Source organism: Schistocerca serialis, chromosome 10 (assembly GCF_023864345.2).
Source record: "Schistocerca serialis cubense isolate TAMUIC-IGC-003099 chromosome 10, iqSchSeri2.2, whole genome shotgun sequence".
In the NCBI taxonomy this organism is placed as follows: Eukaryota; Metazoa; Arthropoda; class Insecta; order Orthoptera; family Acrididae; genus Schistocerca; species Schistocerca serialis.
Genome location: NC_064647.1, coordinates 27,759,260 through 27,781,159, shown reverse-complemented (window position 1 = coordinate 27,781,159; position 21,900 = coordinate 27,759,260).

The window sequence follows — 21,900 nt, the reverse complement described above, 5'->3', positions numbered from 1 at the left end:
TAGACAGTAAGAAGAGTCAGTTTTCTTGTACTTAAGCCGGCATGGTAGCTTTTGTATTTAATTCCTATGCAATTTCTGTGTTTCTTCGTCAATAAAAGGGTCAGAGGGATACAGTAAACCTGAAGTGAAGCATCGGAATCTATAACTAGTGTCAGAGGAATGGTTCAAAGCATAGAGATTAAAAAGAGTCAGTTTTCTTGTACTTAAGTCGGCATTATTCCTTTTGTATTTTATTCCGATGCAATTTCTGTCTTTCATCGTCAATAAGATGGTCAGAGGGATACAGTAAACGTGAAGTGAAGCATCGTAATCTATAACTAGTGTCACAGGAATGGTTCAAAACATAGACAGTAAGAAGAGTCAGTTTTCTTGTACTTAAGTCGGCATTGTTCCTTTTCTATTTAATTCCGATGCAATTTCTATGTTTCATCGTCAATAAGAAGGTCCAAGGGATACAGTAATCCTGAAGTGAAGCATCGGAAACTATAACTAGTATCAATGGAGTGGATCAAAACATAGACAGTAAGATGATTCAGTTTTCCTGTACTTAAGTCGCCATTGTGCCTTTTGTATTTAAGTCCGATGCAAATTCTGTGTTTCTTCGTCAATAAAAGGGTCAGAGGGATACAGTAAACCTGAAGTGAAGCATCGGAATCTATAACTAGTGTCACAGGAATGGTTCAAAGCATAGAGATTATAAAGAGTCAGTTTTCTTGTACTTAAGTCGGCATTATTCCTTTTGTATTTTATTCCGATGCAATTTCTGTGTTTCATCGTCAATAAGATGGTCAGAGGGATACATTAAACATGAAGTGAAGCATCGTAACCTATAACTAGTGTCACAGGAATGGTTCAAAACATAGACAGTAAGAAGAGTCAGTTTTCTTGTACTTAAGTCGGCATTGTGCCTTTTGTATTTAATTCCGATGCATTATCTGTGTTCCATCTTGAATAAGAAGGTCAGAGGGATACAGCAAACCTGAAGTGAAGCATCGGAAGCTATAACTAGTATCACAGGAATGGTTCAAAACATAGACAGTAAGAAGAGTCAGTTTTCTTGTACTTAAGTCGGCATTGTTCCTTTTCTATTTAATTCCGATGCAATTTCTATGTTTCATCGTCAATAAGAAGGTCCAAGGGATACAGTAATCCTGAAGTGAAGCATCGGAAACTATAACTACTATCACTGGAGTGGATCAAAACATAGACAGTAAGATGATTCAGTTTTCTTGGACTTAAGTCGGCATTGAGCCTTTTGTATTTAATTCCGATGCAAATTCTGTATTTCATCGTCAATAAGAACGTCAGACTTATACAGTAAACCTGAAGTGCAGCATCGGAATCTATAACTAGTGTCACAGGAATAATTCAAAACATAGACAGTAAGAAGAGTCAGTTTTCTTGTACTTAAGTCGGCATTGTGCCTTTTGTATTTAATTCCGATGCAATATCTGTGTTTCATCGTCAATGTGAAGGTCAGAGGGATACAGTAAACCTGAAGTGAAGCATCGGAATCTATAACTAGAGTCACAGGAATGGCTCAAAACATAGACAGTAAGAAGAGTCAGTTTTCTTGTACTTAAGTCGGCATTGTGCCTCTTGTACTGAATTCCGATGCAATTTCTGTGTTTCATCGTCAATAAGAATGTCAGAGGGATACAGTAAACCTGAAGTGAAGCATCGGAATCAATAGCTAGTGTCACAGGAATGGTTCAAAACATAGACAGAAAGAAGAGTCAGTTTTCTTGTACTTAAGTCGGCATTGTGCCTTTTGTATTTAATTCCGATGCAATTTCTGTGTTTCATCGTCAATAAGAAGGTCAGAGGGATACAGTGAACCTGAAGTGAAGCATCGGAAACTATAACTAGTATCACTGGAGTGGATCAAAACATAGACAGTAAGATGATTCAGTTTTCTTGTACTTAAGTCGGCATTGTGCCTTTTGTATTTAATTCCGATGCAAATTCTGTGTTTCACCGTCAATAAGAAGGTCAGAGGGATACACTAAACGTGAAGTGAAGCATCGGAATCTTTAACTAGTGTCACTTGAATGGTTCAAACATAGACAGTAAGAACAGTCAATTTTCTTGTACATAAGTCGGCATTGTGCCTTTTGTATTTGATTCCGATGCAATTTCTGTGTTTCATCGTCAATAAGAAGGTCAGAGGGATACAGTAATCCTGAAGTGAAGCATCGGAATCTATAACAAGTGTCACAAGAATGGTTCAAAACATAGACAGAATGAAGAATCAGTTTTCTTGCACTTAAGTCGGCATTGTGCCTTTTGTATTTAATTCCGATGCAATTTCTGTGTTTCTTGGTCGATGACAAGGTCAGAGGGATACGGTAAACCTGAAGTGAAGCATCGGAATCTGTAACTAGTTTCACAGGAATGGTTCAAAACATAGACAGTAAGAAGAGTCAGTTTTCTTGTGCTTAAGTCATCATTGTGCCTTTTGTATTTAATTCCGAAGCAATTTCTGTGTTTCAACGTCAATAAGAAGGTCAGAGGGATACACTAAACCTGAAGTGAAGCATCGGAATCTATAACTAGTGTCACTGGAATGGTTCAAACATAGACAGTAAGAACGGTCAGTTTTCTTGTACATAAGTCGGCATTGTGCCTTTTGTATTTGATTCCGTTGGAATTTCTGGGTTTCATCGTCAATAAGAAGGTCAGAGGGATACAGTAAACCTGTCGTGAAGCATCGGAATCTATAACTAGTGTCACAGGAATGGTTCAAAACATAGACAGTAAGAAGAGTCATTTTTCTTGTACTTAAGTCGGCATTGTGCCTTTTGTATTTAACTGCGATGCAATTTCAGTGTTTCATCGTCAATAAGAAGGTCAGAAGGATACAGTGAACCTGAAGTGAAGCATCGGAATCTATATCTAGTGTCACAGGAATGGTTCGAAACATAGACAGTAAGAAGAGTCAGTTTTCTTGTACTTAAGTCGGCATTGTGCCCTTTGTATTTAATTCCGATGCAATATCTATGTTTCATCGTCAATGAGAAGGTCAGAGCGATACAATAAACCTGAAGTGAAGCATCGGAATCTATAACTAGAGTCACAGGAATGGTTCAAAACATAGACAGTAAGAAGAGTCAGTTTTCCTGTACTTATGTCGGCATTGTGCCTCTTGTACTGAATTCCGATGCAATTTCTGTGTTTCATCGTCAATAAGAAGGTCAGAGGGATACAGTAAACCTGAAGTGAAGCATCGGAATCTATAGCTAGTGTCACAGGAATGGTTCAAAACATAGACAGTAAGAAGAGTCAGTTTTCTTGTACTTAAGTCGGCATTGTGCCTCTTGTATTTAATTCCGATGCAATATCTGTGTTTCATCGTCAATACGAAGGTCAGAGGGATACAGTAATCCTGAAGTGAAGCATCGGAATCTATAACTAGTGTCACAGGAATGGTTCAAAACATAGACTGTAAGATGAGTCAGTTATCTTGTACTTAAGTCGCATTGTGCCATTTGTATTTAATTCCGAAGCGATTTCTGTGTTTCATCGTGTATAAGAAGGTCAGAGGGATACCGTAAACCTGAAGTAAAGCATCCGAATCTATAACGAGAATTACATGAATGGTTCAAAACATAGACAGTAAGAAGAGGCAGTTTTCTTGTACTTAAGTCGGCATTTTGCCTTTTGTGTTTAATTCCGATGCAATTTCAGTGTTTCATCGTCAATAAGAAGGTTAGAGGGATACAGTGAACCTGAAGTGAAGCATCGGAATCTATAACTAGTGTCACAGGAATGGTTCAAAGCATAGAGATTAAAAAGAGTCAGTTTTCTTGTACTTAAGTCGGCATTATTCCTTTTGTATTTAATTCCGATGCAATTTCTGAGTTTCATCGTCAATACGATGGTCAGAGGGATACAGTAAACGTGAAGTGAAGCATCGTAATCTATAACTAGTGTCACAGGAATGGTTCAAAACATAGACAGTAAGAAGAGTCAGTGTTCTTGTACTTAAGTCGGCATTGTGCCTTTTGTATTTAATTCCGATGCATTATCTGTGTTCCATCTTGAATAAGAAGGTCAGAGGGATACAGAAAACCTGAAGTGAAGCATCGGAATCTATAACTAGTGTCACAGGAATGGTTCAAAACATAGACAGTAAGAAGAGACAGTTTTCTTGTACTTAAGTCGGCATTGTTCCTTTTCTATTTAATTCCGATGCAATTTCTATGTTTCATCGTCAATAAGAAGGTCCAAGGGATGCAGTAATCCTGAAGTGAAGCATCGGAAACTATAACTAGTATCACTGGAGTGGATCAAATCATAGACAGTAAGATGATTCAGTTTTCTTGTACTTAAGTCGGCATTGTGCCTTTTGTATTTAATTCCGATGCAAATTCTGTTTTTCATCGTCAATAAGAACGTCAGAGTTATACAGTAAACCTGAAGTGCGGCATCGGAATCTATAACTAGGGTCACAGGAATGGTTCAAAACATAGAGAGTAAGAAGAGTCAGTTTTCTTGTACTTAAGTCGGCATTGTGCCTTTTGTATTTAATTCCGATGCAATATCTGTGTTTCATCGTCAATGAGAAGGTCAGAGGGATACAGTAAACCTGAAGTGAAGCATCGGAATCTGTAACTAGAGTCACAGGAATGGTTCAAAACATAGACAGTAAGAAGAGTCAGTTTTCTTGTACTTAGGTCGGCATTGTGCCTCTTGTACTGAATTCCGATGCAATTTCTGTGTTTCATCGTCAATAAGAATGTCAGAGGGATACAGTAAACCTGAAGTGAAGCATCGGAATCTATAGCTAGTGTCACAGGAATGGTTCAAAACATAGACAGTAAGAAGAGTCCGTTTTCTTGTACTTAAGTCGGCATTTTGCCTTTTGTATTTAATTCCGATGCAATTTCTGTGTTTCATCGTCAAAACGAAGGTCAGAGGGATACAGTAAACCTGAAGTGAAGCATCGGAATCTATAACTAGTGTCACAGGAATGGTTCAAAATATAGACTGTAGGAAGAGTCAATTATCTTGTACTTAAGTCGGCATTGTGCCATTTGTATTTAATTCCGAAGCGATTTCTGTGTTTCATCGTGAATAACAAGGTCAGAGGGATACAGTAAACCTGAAGTAAAGCATCGGAATCTATAACGAGAATTACATGAATGGTTCAAAACATAGACAGTAAGAAGAGGCAGTTTTCTTGTACTTATGTCGGCATTGTGCCTTTAGTGTTTAATTCCGATGCAATTTCAGTGTTCCATCGTCAATAAGAAGGTCAGAGGGATACAGTGAACCTGAAGTGAAGCATCTGAATCTACAACTAGTGTCACAGGAATGGTTCAAAACATAGACAGTAAGAAGAGTCAGTTTTCTTGTACTTAAGTCGGCATTGTTCCTTTTCTATTTAATTCCGATGCAATTTCTATGTCTCATCGTCAATAAGAAGGTCCAAGGGATACAGTAATCCTGAAGAGAAGCATCGGAAACTATAACTAGTATCACTGGAGTGGATCAAAACATAGACAGTAAGATAATTCGGTTTTCTTGTACTTAAGTCGGCATTTTGCCCTTTGTATTTAATTTCGATTCAATTTCTGTGTTTCTTGGTCAATGACAAGGTCAGGGGGATAAGGTAAACCTGAAGTGAAGCATCGGAATCTGTAACTAGTTTCACAGGAATGGTTCAAAACATAAACGGTAAGAAGAGTCAGTCTTCTTGTACTTGAGTCGGCATTGTGCCTTTTGAATTTAATTCCGAAGAAATTTCTGTGTTTCACCGTCAATAAGAAGGTCAGAGGGATACACTAAACCTGAAGTGAAGCATCGGAATCTATATCTAGTGTCACTTGAATGGTTCAAACATAGACAGTAAGAACGGTCAGTTTTCTTGTACATAAATCGGCATGTGCCTTCTGTATTTGATTCCGATGCAATTTCTGTGTTTCATCGTCAATAAGAAGGTCCGAGGGATACAGTAAACCTGAAGTGAAGCATCGGAATCTATAACTAGTGTCACAGGAATGGTTCAAAGTTTAGACACTAAGAAGAGTCAGTTACCTTGTACTTAAATGGGCGTTCTGCCTTTTGTATTTAATTCCGATGCAATTTCTGTGTTCCATCGTCAAAAAGAAGGTCAGAGGGATACAGTAAACCTCAAGTGAAGCATCGGAACCTATAACTAGTGTCACAGGAATGGTTCATAACATAGACAGTAAGAAGAGTCAGTTTTCTTGTACTTAAGTCGGCATTGTTGTTTTTGTAAATAATTCCGATTCTATGTCTGTGTTTCATCGTCAATAAGGAGGTCAGAGGGATACAGTAAACCTGAAGTGAAGCATCGGAATCTATATCTAGGTACACAGGAATGGTTCAAAACATAGACAGTAAGAAGAGTCAGTTTTCGTGTACTTAAGTGGGCATTGTGCCTTTTGTATTTAATTCCGATGCAATTTCTGTGTTTCATCGTCAATAAGAATGTCAGAGGGATATAGTTAACCTGAAGTGAAGCACCGGAATCTATAACGAGTGTCACAGGAATGGTTCAAAACATAGACAGTAAGAAGAGTCAGTTATCTTGTACTTAAGTCGGCATTGTGCCTTTTGTATTTAATTCCGAAGCAATTTCTGTGTTTCATCGTCAATAAGAAGGTCAAAGGGATACAGTAAACCTGAAGTAAAGCATCGGAATCTATAACGAGAATTACATGAATGGTTCAAAACATAGACAGTGAGAAGGGTCAGTTTTCTTTTACTTAAGTCGGCATTGTGCCTTTCGTATTTAATTCCGATGCATTTTCTGTCTTTCATCGTCAATAAGAAGGTCAGAGGGATACAGTAAACCTGAAGTGACGCATTGGAATCTATAACTAGTGTCACAGGAATGGTTCAAAGCATAGACAGTAAGAAGAAGCAGTCTTCTTGCACTGAATTCGGCATTGTGCGTTTTTATTTAATTACGATGCAATTTATGTGTTTCATCGTCAATAAGAAGGTCCAAGGGATACAGTAAATCTGAAGTGAAGCATCGGAATCTATAACTAGTGTCACAGAAATGGTTCAGAACATAGTCAGTAAGAAGAGTCAGTCTTCTGGTACTTAAGTCGGCATTGTGCCTTTTGTATTTAATTCCGATGCAATTTCTGTGCTTCATCGTCAATAAGAAGGTCAGAGGGATACAGTAAACCTGAAGTGAATCATCGGAATGTATAACTAGTGTCACAGGAATTGTTCAAAACATAGACAGTAGGAAGAGTCAGTCTTCTTGTACTTAAGTCGGCATTGTGCTTTTTGTATTTATTTCCGATGTAATGTCTGTGTTTAATCATCAATAAGAAGGTCAGAGGGATACAGTAAACCTGAAGTGAAGCATCGAAATCTATAACTAGTGTCACAGGAATGGTTCAAACATAGACAGCAGGAAGAGTCATTATTCTTGTACTTAAGTAGGCATTGTGCCTTTTCTATTTAATTCCGATGCAATTTCTGTGTTTCATGGTCAATAAGAAGGTCAGATGGATACAGTAAACCTGAAGTGAAGCATCGGAATCTATAACTAGTGTCACAGGAATGGTTCAATCATAGACAGTAGGAAGAGTCAGTCTTCTTGTACTTACGTCGGCATTGTGCCTTTTGTGTTTAATTCCGATGCAATTTCTGTGTTTCATCGTCAATAAGAAGGTCCAAGGGATACAGTAAACCTGAAGTGAGGCATCGGAATCTATAACTAGTGTCACAGGAATGGTTCAAAACATAGTCAGTAAGAAGAGTCAGTCTTCTTGTACTTAAGTCGGCATTGTGCCTTATCTATTTCATTCCGATGCAATTTCTGTGTTTCATCGTCAATAAGAGGGTCCAAGGGATACAGTAAACCTGAAGTGAAGCATCGGAATCTATAACTAGTGTCACAGGAATGGTTCAAAACATAGAGAGTAGGAAGAGTCAGTCTTCTTGTACTTAAGTCGGCATTGTGCCTTTTGTATTTAATTCCGATGCAATTTCTGTGTTTCATCGTCAATAAGAAGGTCAGAAAGATTCAGTAAACCCGAAGTGAAGCATCGGAATCTATAACTAGCGTCACAGGAATGGTTCAAAACATAGTCAGTAAGAAGAGTCAGTCTTCTTGCACTTAATTCGGCATTGTGCCTTTTTATTTAATTACGATGCAATTTCTGTGTTTCATCGTCAATAAAAAGGTCCAAGGGATACAGTAAACCTGAAGTGAAGCATCGGAATCTATAACTAGTGTCACAGAAATGGATCAGAACATAGTCAGTAAGAAGAGTCAGTCTTCTAGTACTTAAGTCGGCATTGTGCCTTTTGTATTTAATTCCGATGCAATTTCTGTGCTTCATCGTCAATAAGAAGGTCAGAGGGATACAGTAAACCTGAAGTGAATCATCGGAATGTATAACTAGTGTCACAGGAATTGTTCAAAACATAGACAGTAGGAAGAGTCAGTCTTCTTGTACTTAAGTCGGCATTGTGCTTTTTGTATTTATTTCCGATGTAATTTCTGTGTTTAATCATCAATAAGAAGGTCAGAGGGATACAGTAAACCTGAAGTGAAGCAACGGAATCTATAACTAGTGTCACAGGAATGGTTCAAAACATAGACAGCAGGAAGAGTCATTATTCTTGTACTTAAGTAGGCATTGTGCCTTTTCTATTTAATTCCGATGCAATTTCTGTGTTTCATGGTCAATAAGAAGGTCAGATGGATACAGTAAACCTGAACTAAAGCATCGATTCTATAAGTGGTGTCACAGGAATGGTTCAAACGAAGTCAGTAAGAAGAGTCAGTCTTCTTGTACTTAAGTCGGCATTGTGCCTTTTGTATTTAATTCCGATGCAATTTCGGTGTTTCATCGTCAATAAGATGGTCAGAGGAATACAGTAAACCAGACGTGAAGCATTGGAATCTATAACTAGTGTCACAGGAATGGTTCAAATCATAGACAGTAGGAAGAGTCAGTCTTCTTGTACTTAAGTCGACATTGTGCCTTTTCTATTTAATTCCGATGCAATTTCTGTGTTTCGTCGTCAATAAGAAGGTCCAAGGGATACAGTAAACCTGATATGAAGCATCGGAATCGATAACTAGTGTCACAGGAATGGTTAAAATAATAGACAGTAAGATGGGTCAGTGTTCATGTGCATAAGTCGGAATTGTGCCTTTTGTATTTAATTCCGATGCAATTTCTGTGTTTCATCGTCAATAACAAGGTCCAAGGGATACAGTAAACCTGAAGTAAAGCGTCGGAATCTATAACTAGTGTCACAGGAATGGTTCAAAAGATAGACAGTAATAAGAGTCAGTCTTCTTGTACTTAAGTCGGCATTGTGCCTTTTGCATTTAATTCCGATTCAATTTCTGTGTTTCATCGTCAATAAGAAGGTCAGAGGGATACTGTAAACCTTAAGTGTAGCATTGGAATCTATAACTAGTGTCACAGGAATGGTTCAAAACATAGAGAGTAGGAAGAGTCAGTCTTCTTGTACTTAAGTCGGCATTGTGCCTTTTGTATTTAATTCCGACGCAATTTCTGTGTTTCATCGTCAATAAGAAGGTCAGAGGGGTATAGTAAACCTGAAGTGAAGCATCGGAATCTATAACTAGTATCACAGGAATGGTTCTAAACATAGTCAGTAAGAAGAGTCAGTCTTCTTGTACTTAAGTCGGCATTGTGTCTTTTCTATTTAATTCCGATGGACTTTCTGTGTTTCGTCGTCAATAAGAAGGTCCAAGGGATACAGTAAAGCTGAAGTGAAGCGTCGGAATCTTTAACTAGTGTCACAGGAATGTTTCTAAATATAGACAGTAAGAAGAGTCAGTCCTCTTGTACTTAAGTCGGAATTGTGCTTTTTGTATCTAATTCCGATGCAATTTCTGAAATTCATCGTCAATAAGATGGTCAGAGGAATACAGTAAACCAGAAGTGAAGCATTGGAATCTATAACTAGTGTCACAGGAATTGTTCAAAACATAGACAGTAGGAAGAGTCAGTTTTCTTGTTCTTAAGTCGGCATTGTCGTTTTTGTATATAATTCCGATTCTATTTCTGTGTTTCATCGTCAACAAGGAGGTCAGAGGGATACAGTAAACCTGAAGTGAAGCATCGGAATCAATATCTAGTGTCACAGGAATGGTTCAAAACATAGACAGTAAGAAGAGTCAGTTTTCTTGTACTTAAGTGCGCATTGTGCCATTTGTATTTAATTCCGATGCAATTTCTGTGTTTCATCTTCAATAAGAAGATCAGAGGGATACAGTAAACCTGAAGTGAAGCATAGGAATCTCTAACTAGTGTCACAGGAATGGTTAAAACATAGACAGTAAGAATAGTCAGTTTTCTTGTACTTAAGTGGCCATTGTGCCTTTTGTATTTAATTCCGATGCAATTTCTGTGTTTCATCTTCAATAAGCAGGTCAGAGGGATACAGTAAACCTGAAGTGAAGCATCGGAATCTATAACTAGTGTCACAGGAATGGTACAAAACATAGACAGTAAGAAGTGTCAGTTCTCTAGTACTTAAGTCGGCATTGTGTCTTTTGTATTTAATTCCGATGCAATTTCTGTGCTTCACCGTCAATAAGAAGGTCAGCGGGATAGAGTAAACCTGACGTGAAGAATCGGAATCTATAACTAGTGTCGCAGGAATGGTTCAAAACATAGACAGTAAGAAGAGTCAGTTTTCTTGTACTTAAGTCGGTATTGTGCCTTTTGTATTTAATTCCGATGCTATATCTGTGTAAATCGTCAATAAGAAGGTCGGAGGGATACAGTTAACCTTAATTGAAGCATCGGAATCTATAACGCGTGTCACTGGAATGGTTCAAAACATAGACAGTAAGAAGAGTCAGTTTTCTTTTACTTAAGTCGGCATTGTGCCTTTCGTATTTAATCCGATGCATTTTCTGTGTTTCATCGTCAATAAGAAGGTCAGAGGGATACAGTAAACCTGAAGTGACGCATCGGAATCTATAACTAGTGTCACAGGAATGGTTCAAGTATAGACAGTAAGAAGAGTTAGTTTTCTTGTACTTAGGTCTGCATTGTGCCTTTTGTATTTATTCCGATGCAATTTCTGTGTTTCATCGTCAATAAGAAGGTCAGAGGCATACAGTAAACCTGAAGTGAGGCATCGGAATCTATAACTAGTGTTACAGGAATGGTACAAAACATAGACAGTAAGAAGAGTCAGTTTTCTTGTACTTAAGTCAGCATTGTGCATTTTGTGTTTAATTCCGATGCAATTTCAGTGTTTCATCGTCAATAAGAAGGTCAGAGGGATACAGTGAACCTGAAGTGAAGCATTGGAATCTATAACTAGTGTCACAGGAATGGTTCAAAACATAGACAGTAAGAAGAGTCAGTTTTCTTTTACTTAAGTCGGCATTGTGCCTTTCGTATTTAATCCGATGCATTTTCTGTGTTTCATCGTCAATAAGAAGGTCGGAGGGATACAGTAAACCTGAAGTGACGCATCGGAATCTATAACTAGTGTCACAGGAATGGTTCAAATCATAGACAGTAAGAAGAGTCAGTTTTCTTGTCCTTAAGCCGGCAGTGTGCCTTTTGTATGTAATTCCTATGCAATTTCTGTGTTTCTTCGTCAATAAGAAGGTCAGAGGGATACAGTAAACCTGAAGTGAAGAATCGGAATCTGTAACTAGTGTCACAGGAATGGTTCAAAGCACAGACATTAAAAAGTGTCAGTTTTCTTGTACTTAAATTGGCATTGTGCCTTTTGTATTTAATTCCGATGCAATTTCTGTGTTTCATCGTCAATAAGATCGTCAGATGGATACAGTAAACGTGAAGTGAAGCAACGCAATCTATAACTAGTGTCACAGGAATGGTTCAAAACATAGACAGTAAGAAGAGTCAGTTTTCTTGTACTTAAGTCGGCATTGTGCCTTTTGTATTTAATTCCGATGCAATATCTGTGTTCCATCTTAAATAAGAAGGTCAGAGGGATACAGTAATCCTGAAGTGAAGCATCGGAATCTATAACTAGTGTCACAGGAATGGTTCAAAACATAGACAGTAAGAAGAGTCAGTTTACTTGTACTTAAGTCGGCTTTGTTCCTTTCCTATTTAATTCCGATGCAATTTCTATGTTTCAACGTCAATAAGAAGGTCCAAGGGATACAGTAATCCTGAAGTGAACCATCGGAATCTATAAATAGTATCACTGGAATGGATCAAAACATAGACAGTAAGAAGAGTCAGTATTCTTGTACTTAAGTCGTCATTGTGTCTTTTGTATTTAATTCCGATGCAATTTCTGTGCTTCACCGTCAATAAGAAGGTCAGAGGGATACAGTTAACCTGACGTGAAGCATCGGAATCTATAACTAGTGTCGCAGGAATGGTTCAAAACTTAGACACTAAGAAGAGTCAGTTTCCTTGTACTTAAGTGGGCGTTCTGCCTGTTGTATTTAATTCCGATGCAATTTCTGTGTTTCATCGTCAAAAAGAAGGTCAGAGGGATACAGTAAACCTCAAGTGAAGCATCGGAATCTATAACTAGTGTCACAGGAATGGTTCATAACATAGACAGTAAGAAGAGTCAGTTTTCTTGTACTTAAGTCGGCATTGTCGTTTTTGTGTATAATTCCGATTCTATTTCTGTGTTTCATCGTCAATAAGGAGGTCAGAGGGATACAGTAAACCTGAAGTGAAGCATCAGAATCTATATCTAGTGTCACAGGAATGGTTCAAAACATAGACAGTAAGAAGAGTCAGTTTTCTTGTACTTAAGTGGGCATTGTGCCTTTTGTATTTAATTCCGATGCAATTTCTGTGTTTCATCTTCAATAAGAAGGTCAGAGGGATACAGTAAACCTGAAGTGAAGCATAGGAATCTATAACTAGTGTCACAGGAATGGTTAAAACATAGACAGTAAGAAGAGTCAGTTTTCTTGTACTTAAGTTGCCATTGTGCCTTTTGTATTTAATTCCGATGCAATTTCTGTGTTTCATCTTCAATAAGCAGGTCTGAGGGATACAGTAAACCTGAAGGGAGGCTTCGGAATCTATAACTAGTGTCACAGGAATAGTACAAAACATAGACTGTAAGAAGAGTCAGTTTTCTTGTACTTAATTCGGCATTGTGCCTTTTGTCTTTAATTCCGATGCAATTTCAGTGTTTCATCGTCAATAAGACGGTCAGAGGGATACAGTGAACCTGAAGTGAAGCATCGGAATCTATAACTAGTGTCACAGGAATGGTTCAAAACATAGACAGTAAGAAGAGTCAGTTTTCTTTTACTTAAGTCGGCATTGTGCCTTTCGTATTTAATCCGACGCATTTTCTGTGTTTCATCGTCAATAAGAAGGTCAGAGGGATATAGTTAACGTGAAGTGAAGCATCGGAATCTATAACGAGTGTCACAGGAATGGTTCAAAACATAGACAGTAAGAAGAGTCAGTTATCTTGTACTTAAGTCGGCATTGTGCCTTTTGTATTTAATTCCGAAGCAATTTCTGTGTTTCATCGTCAATAAGAAGGTCAGAGGGATACAGTAAACCTGAAGTAAAGCATCGGAATCTATACTGAGAATTACATGAATGGTTCAAAACATAGACAGTGAGAAGAGTCAGTTTTCTTGTACTTAGGTCGGCATTGTACATTTTGAATTTAATTCCATGCAATTTCTGTGTTTCATCGTCAATAAGAAGGTCAGAGGGATACAGTAAACCTGAAGTGAAGCATCGGAATCTATAACTAGTGTTACAGGAATGGTACAAAACATAGACAGTAAGAAGAGTCAGTTTTCTTGTACTTAAGTCAGCATTGTGCATTTTGTGTTTAATTCCGATGCAATTTCAGTGTTTCATCGTCAATAAGAAGGTCAGAGAGATACTGTGAACCTGAAGTGAAGCATCGGAATCTATAACTAGTGTCACAGGAATGGTTCAAAACATAGACAGTAAGAAGAGTCAGTTTTCTTGTACTTAAGTCGGCTTTGTTCCTTTCCTATTTAATTCCGATGCAATTTCTATGTTTCATCGTCAATAAGAAGGCCCAAGGGATACAGTAATCCTGAAGTGAACCATCGGAATCTATAAATAGTATCACTGGAATGGATCAAAGCATAGACAGTAAGAAGAGTCAGTTTTCTTGTACTTAAGTCGTCATTGTGTCTTTTGTATTTAATTCCGATGCAATTTCTGTGCTTCACCGTCAATAAGAAGGTCAGAGGGATACAGTAAACCTGACGTGAAGCATCGGAATCTATAACTAGTGTCGCAGGAATGGTTCAAAACATAGACAGTAAGAAGAGTCAGTTTTCTTGTACTTAAGTCGGTATTGTGCCTTTTGTATTTAATTCCGATGCTATATCTGTGTAAATCGTCAATAAGAAGGTCAGAGGGATACAGTTAACCTTAATTGAAACATCGGAATCTATAACGAGTGTCACAGGAATGGTTCAAAACATAGACAGTAAGAAGAGTCAGTTTTCTTTTACTTAAGTCGGCATTGTGCCTTTCGTATTATTTCCGATGGATTTTCTGTGTTTCATCGTCAATAAGAAGGTCAGAGGGATGCAGTAAACCTGAAGTGACGCATCCGAATCTATAACTAGTGTCACAGGAATGGTTCAAACGTAGACAGTAAGAAGAGTCAGTTTTCTTGTACTTAGGTCTGCATTGTGCGTTTTGTATTTATTCCGATGCAATTTCTGTGTTTCATCGTCAATAAGAAGGTCAGAGGCATACAGTAAACCTGAAGTGAGGCATCGGAATCTAAAACTAGTGTTACAGGAATGGTACAAAACATAGACAGTAAGAAGAGTCAGTTTTCTTGTACTTAAGTCAGCATTGTGCATTTTGTGTTTAATTCCGATGCAATTTCAGTGTTTCATCGTCAATAAGAAGGTCAGAGGGATACAGTGAACCTGAAGTGAAGCATCGGAATCTATAACTGGTGTCACAGGAATGGTTCGAAACATAGACAGTAAGAAGAGTCAGTTTTCTTTTACTTAAGTCGGCATTGTGCCTTTCGTATTTAATCCGATGCATTTTCTGTGTTTCATCGTCAATAAGAAGGTCAGAGGGATACAGTAAACCTGAAGTGACGCATCGGAATCTATAACTAGTGTCACAGGAATGGTTCAAAACATAGACAGTTAGAAGCGTCAGTTTTCTTGTACTTAAGCCGGCAATGTGCCTTTTGTATGTAATTCCTATGCAATTTCTGTGTTTCTTCGTCAATAAGAAGGTCAGAGGGATACAGTAAACCTGAAGTGAAGAATCGGAATCTGTAACTAGTGTCACAGGAATGGTTCAAAGCACAGACATTAAAAAGTGTCAGTTTTCTTGTACTTAAATTGGCATTGTGCCTTTTGTATTTAATTCCCATGCAATTTCTGTGTTTCATCGTCAATAAGATGGTCAGAGGGATACAGTAAACGTGAAGTGAAGCAACGGAATCTATAACTAGTGTCACAGGAATGGTTCAAAACATAGACAGTAAGAAGAGTCAGTTTTCTTGTACTTAAGTCGGCATTGTGCCTTTTGTATTTAATTCCCATGCAATTTCTGTGTTTCATCGTCAATAAGATGGTCAGAGGGATACAGTAAACGTGAAGTGAAGCAACGGAATCTATAACTAGTGTCACAGGAATGGTTCAAAACATAGACAGTAAGAAGAGTCAGTTTTCTTGTACTTAAGTCGGCTTTGTTCCTTTCCTATTTAATTCCGATGCAATTTCTATGTTTCATCGTCAATAAGAAGGTCCAAGGGATACAGTAATCCTGAAGTGAACCATCGGAATCTATAAATAGTGTCACAGGAATGGATCAAAACATAGACAGTAAGAAGAGTCAGTATTCTTGTACTTAAGTCGTCATTGTGTCTTTTGTATTTAATTCCGATGCAATTTCTGTGCTTCACCGTCAATAAGAAGGTCAGAGGGATACAGTAAACCTGACGTGAAGCATCGGAATCTATAACTAGTGTCGCAGGAATGGTTCAAAATATAGACAGTAAGAAGAGTCAGTTTTCTTGTACTTAAGTCGGTATTGTGCCTTTTGTATTTATTTCCGATGCTATATCTGTGTAAATCGTCAATAAGAAGGTCAGAGGGATACAGTTAACCTGAAGTGAAGCATCGGAATCTATAACGAGTGTCACAGGAATGGTTCAAAACATAGACAGTAAGAAGAGTCAGTTTTCTTTTACTTAAGTCGGCATTGTGCCTTTCGTATTTAATCCGATGCATTTTCTGTGTTTCATCGTCAATAAGAAGGTCAGGGGGATACAGTAAACCTGAAGTGACGCATCGGAATCTATAACTAGTGTCACAGGAATGGTTCAAAACATAGACATTAAAAAGTGTCAGTTTTCTTGTACTTAAATGGGCGTTCTGCCTTTTGTATTTAATTCCGATGCAATTTATGTGTTTCATCGTCAAAAAGAAGGTCAGAGGGATACAGTAAACCTCAAGTGAAGCATCGGAACCTATAACTAGAGTCACAGGAATGGTTCATACCATAGACAGTAAGAAGAGACAGTTTTCTTGTACTTAAGTCGGCATTGTCGTTTTTGTATATAATTCCGATTCTATTTCTGTGTTTCATCGTCAATAAGGAGATCAGAGGGATACAGTAAACCTGAAGTGAAGCATCGGAATCTATATCTAGTGTCACAGGAATGGTTCAAAACATAGACAGTAAGAAGAGTCAGTTTTCTTGTACTTAAGTGGGCATTGTGCCTTTTGTATTTAATTCCGATGCAATTTCTGTGTTTCATCTTCAATAAGAATGTCAGAGGGATACAGTAAACCTGAAGTGAAGCATAGGAATCTATAACTAGTGTCACAGGAATGGTTACAACATAGACAGTAAGAAGAGTCAGTATTCTTGTACGTAAGTCGGTATTGTGCCTTTTGTATTTAATTCCGATGCTATATCTGTGTAAATCGTCAATAAGAAGGTCAGAGGGATACAGTTAACCTGAAGTGAAGCATCGGAATCTATAACTAGTGTCACAGGAATGGTTCAAAACATAGACAGTAAGAAGAGTCAGTTTTCTTTTACTTAAGTCAGCATTGTGCCTTTCGTATTTAATCCGTTGCATTTTCTGTGTTTCATCGTCAATAAGAAGGTCAGAGAGATATAGTTAACCTGAAGTGAAGCATCGGAATCTATAACGAGTGTCACAGGAATGGCTCAAAACATAGACAGTAAGAAGAGTCAGTTATCTTGTACTTAAGTCGGCATTGTGCCTTTTGTATTTAATTCCGAAGCAATTTCTGTGTTTCATCGTCAATAAGAAGGTCAAAGGGATACAGTAAACCTGAAGTAAAGCATCGGAATCTATAACGAGAATTACATGAATGGTTCAAAACATAGATAGTGAGAAGGGTCAGTGTTCTTTTACTTAAGTCGGCATTGTGCCTTTCGTATTTAATTCCGATGCATTTTCTGTCTTTCATCGTCAATAAGAAGGTCAGAGGGATACAGTAAACCTGAAGTGACGCATTGGAATCTATAACTAGTGTCACAGGAATGGTTCAAAGCATAGACAGTAAGAAGAGTCAGTTTTCTTGTACTTAAGCCGGGATTGTGCCTTTTGTATTTAATTCCTATGCAATTTCTGTTTTTCTTCGTCAATAAGAAGGTCAGATGGATACAGTAAACCTGAAGTGAGCATCGGAATCTATAACTAGTGACACAAAAATGGTTCAAAGCATAGACATTAAAAAGAGTCAGTTTTCTTGTACTTAAGTCAACATTGTTCCGTTTGTATTTTATTCCGATGCAATTTCTGTGTTTCATCGTCAATAAGATGGTCAGAGGGATACAGTAAACGTGAAGTGAAGCATCGTAATCTATAACTAGTGTCACAGGAATGGTTCAAAACATAGACAGTAAGATGAGTCAGTTTTCTTGTACTTAAGTCGGCATTGTGCCTTTTGTATTTAATTCCGATGCATTATCTGTGTTCCATCCTCAATAAGAAGGTCAGAGGGATACAGTAAACCTGAAGTGAAGCATCGGAATCAATAACTAGTGTCACAGGAATGGTTCAAAACATAGACAGTAAGAAGAGTCAGTTTTCTTGTACTTAAGTCGGCATTGTTCCTTTTCTATTTAATTCCGATGCAATTTCTATGTTTCATCGTCAATAAGAAGGTCCAAGGGATACAGTAATCCTGAAGTGAAGCATCGGAAACTATAACTAGTATCACTGGAGTGGATCAAAACATAGACAGTAAGATGATTCAGTTTTCTTGTACTTAAGTCGGCATTGTGCCTTTTGTATTTAATTCCGATGCAAATTATGTGTTTCATCGTCAATAAGAACGTCAGAGTTATACAGCAAACCTGAAGTGCAGCATCGGAATCTATAACTAGTGACACAGGAATGGGTCTAACCATAGACAGTAAGAAGAGTCAGTTTTCTTGTACTTAAGTCGGCATTGTTCCTTTTGTATTTAATCCCGATGCAGTTTATGTGTTACATCGTCAATAAGAAGGTCTGAGGGATACAGTAAACCTGAAGTGAAGCATCGGAATCTATAACTAGTGTCACAGGAATGGTTCAAAACATAGACAGTAAGAAGAATCAGTTTTCTTGCACTTAAAACGGTATTGTTCCTTTTGTATTTAATTCCGATGCAATTTCTGTGTTTCTTGGTCAATGACAAGGTCAGAGGGATACGGTAAACCTGAAGTGAAGCATCGGAATCTGTAACTAGTTTCACAGGAATGGTTCAAAACATAGACAGTAAGAAGAGTCAGTTTTCTTGTGCATAAGTCGTCCTTGTGCCTTTTGTATTTAATTCCGAAGCAATTTCTGTGTTTCACCGTCAATAAGAAGTTCAGAGGGATAAACTAAACCTGAAGTGAAGCATCGGAATCTATAACTAGTGTCACTTGAATGGTTCAAACATAGACAGTAAGTACGGTCAGTTTTCTTGTACATAAGTCGGCATTGTGCCTTTTGTATTTGATTCCGATGCAATTTCTGTGTTTCATCGTCAATAAGAAGGTCTGAGGGATACAGTAAACCTGAAGTGAAGCATCGGAATCTATAACTAGTGTCACAGGAATGATTCAAAACTTAGACACTAAGAAGAGTCAGTTTCCTTGTACTTAAGTGGGTGTTCTGCCTTTTGTATTTAATTCCGATGCAATTTCTGTGTTTCATCGTCAAAAGAAGGTCAGAGGGATACAGTAAACCTCAAGTGAAGCATCGGAATCTATAACTAGTGTCACAGGAATGGTACATAACATAGACAGTAAGAAGAGTCAGTTTTCTTGTACTTAAGTCGGCATTGTCGTTTTTGTATATAATTCCGACTCTATTTCTGTGTTTCATCGTCAATAAGGAGGTCAGAGGGATACAGTAAACCTGAAGTGAAGCATCGGAATCTATATCTAGTGTCACAGGAATGGTTCAAAACATAGACAGTAAGAAGAGGCAGTTTTCTTGTACTTAAGTGGGCATTGTGCCTTTTGTATATCATTCCGATGCAATTTCTGTGTTTCATCTTCAATAAGAAGGTCAGAGGGATACAGTAAACCTGAAGTGAAGCATAGGAATCTATAACTAGTGTCACAGGAATGGTTAAAACATAGACAGTAAGAAGAGTCAGTTTTCTTGTACTTAAGTGGCCATTGTGCCTTTTGTATTTAATTCCGATGTAATTTCTGCGTTTCATCTTCAATAAGCAGGTCAGAGGGATACAGTAAACCTGAAGGGAGGCATCGGAATCTATAACTAGTGTCACAGGAATGGTACAAAGCATAGACAGTAACAAGAGTAAGTTTTCTTGTACTTAAGTTGGCATTGTGCCTTTTGTCTTTAATTCCGATGCAATTTCAGTGTTTCATCGTCAATAAGAAGGTCAGAGGGATACAGTGAACCTGAAGTGAAGCATCGGAATCTATAACTAGTGTCACAGGAATGGTTCAAAACATAGACAGTAAGAAGAGTCAGTTTTCTTTTACTTAAGTCGGCATTGTGCCTTTCGTATTTAATCCGATGCATTTTCTGTGTTTGATCGTCAATAAGAAGGTCAGAGGGATACAGTAAACCTGAAGTGACGCATCGGAATCTATAACTAGTGTCACAGGAATGGTTCAAAACATAGACAGTAAGAAGCGTCAGTTTTCTTGTACTTAAGCCGGCAATGTGCCTTTTGTATGTAATTCCTATGCAATTTCTGTGTTTCTTCGTCAATAAGAAGGTCAGAGGGATACAGTAAACCTGAAGTGAAGAATCGGAATCTGTAACTAGTGTCACAGGAATGGTTCAAAGCACAGACATTAAAAAGTGTCAGTTTTCTTGTACTTAAATTGGCATTGTGCCTTTTGTATTTAATTCCCATGCAATTTCTGTGTTTCATCGTCAATAAGATGGTCAGAGGGATACAGTAAACGTGAAGTGAAGCAACGGAATCTATAACTAGTGTCACAGGAATGGTTCAAAACATAGACAGTAAGAAGAGTCAGTTTTCTTGTACTTAAGTCGGCATTGTGCCTTGTGTATTTAATTCCGATGCAATATCTGTGTTCCATCTTCAATAAGAAGGTCAGAGGGATACAGTAATCCTGAAGTGAAGCATAGGAATCTATAACTAGTGTCACAGGAATGGTTCAAAACATAGACAGAAAGAAGAGTCAGTTTTCTTGTACTTAAGTCGGCTTTGTTCCTTTCCTATTTAATTCCGATGCAATTTCTATGTTTCATCGTCAATAAGAAGGTCCAAGGGATACAGTAATCCTGAAGTGAACCATCGGAATCTATAAATAGTGGCACAGGAATGGATCAAAACATAGACAGTAAGAAGAGTCAGTATTCTTGTACTTAAGTCGTCATTGTGTCTTTTGTATTTAATTCCGATGCAATTTCTGTGCTTCACCGTCAATAAGAAGGTCAGAGGGATACAGTAAACCTGACGTGAAGCATCGGAATCTATAACTAGTGTCGCAGGAATGGTTCAAAATATAGACAGTAAGAAGAGTCAGTTTTCTTGTACATAAGTCGGTATTGTGCCTTTTGTATTTAATTCCGATGCTATATCTGTGTAAATCGTCAATAAGAAGGTCAGAGGGATACAGTTAACCTGAAGTGAAGCATCGGAATCTATAACGAGTGTCACAGGAATGGTTCAAAACATAGACAGTAAGAAGAGTCAGTTTTCTTTTACTTAAGTCGGCATTGTGCCTTTCGTATTTAATCCGATGCATTTTCTGTGTTTCATCGTCAATAAGAAGGTCAGGGGGATACAGTAAACCTGAAGTGACGCATCGGAATCTATAACTAGTGTCACAGGAATGGTTCAAAACATAGACATTTATTTATTTATTTTCGAGTCAAAAACATTACAACAATATTTACAATATATACAATATAACAAATCAGGTCAAATCACAAAAGAACAAACTAAACGGTATTAGCCCAAAATTGTGCAACGGCGGCAGCATTGTCTGAAACATCAACAAGCTCTTGTGTGGAACATGATACAGGACATCTAGGACAGTTAATTAAATGTTTGGTTGTCTGTTCTTCTCCGCAGTCACACAAGGTGGAAGATTCCTTCATGAAGCCCCATTTAAACAGATTGTCCTTAGTTCGTCCGACGCCACTCCTGAGCCGATTTAGAGACTTCCACACTGTCCAGACTTGATTTCCACCAGGAGGAAGGGTCTCAGAAGGAGTCATCCAACCGTTACTGTCAGATTTTGCTGTCCACTGAGATAGTCTGGCTGCTCCAGTCCGACCGGTGAGGGGTGTAGTAGTTCTCATGAAGCTCCTCCTAGATTTGAGTCTACTAATTGGTAGCTGGTATCCATGTAGCAGGTGATCGGTGTTGTGATCTGCTTTATGTCTCTCAAGTTTGGCTGCGACTTCACGCCTTATGTCTGGAGGAGCAATACCTGCTAGTTTATGGAGTTT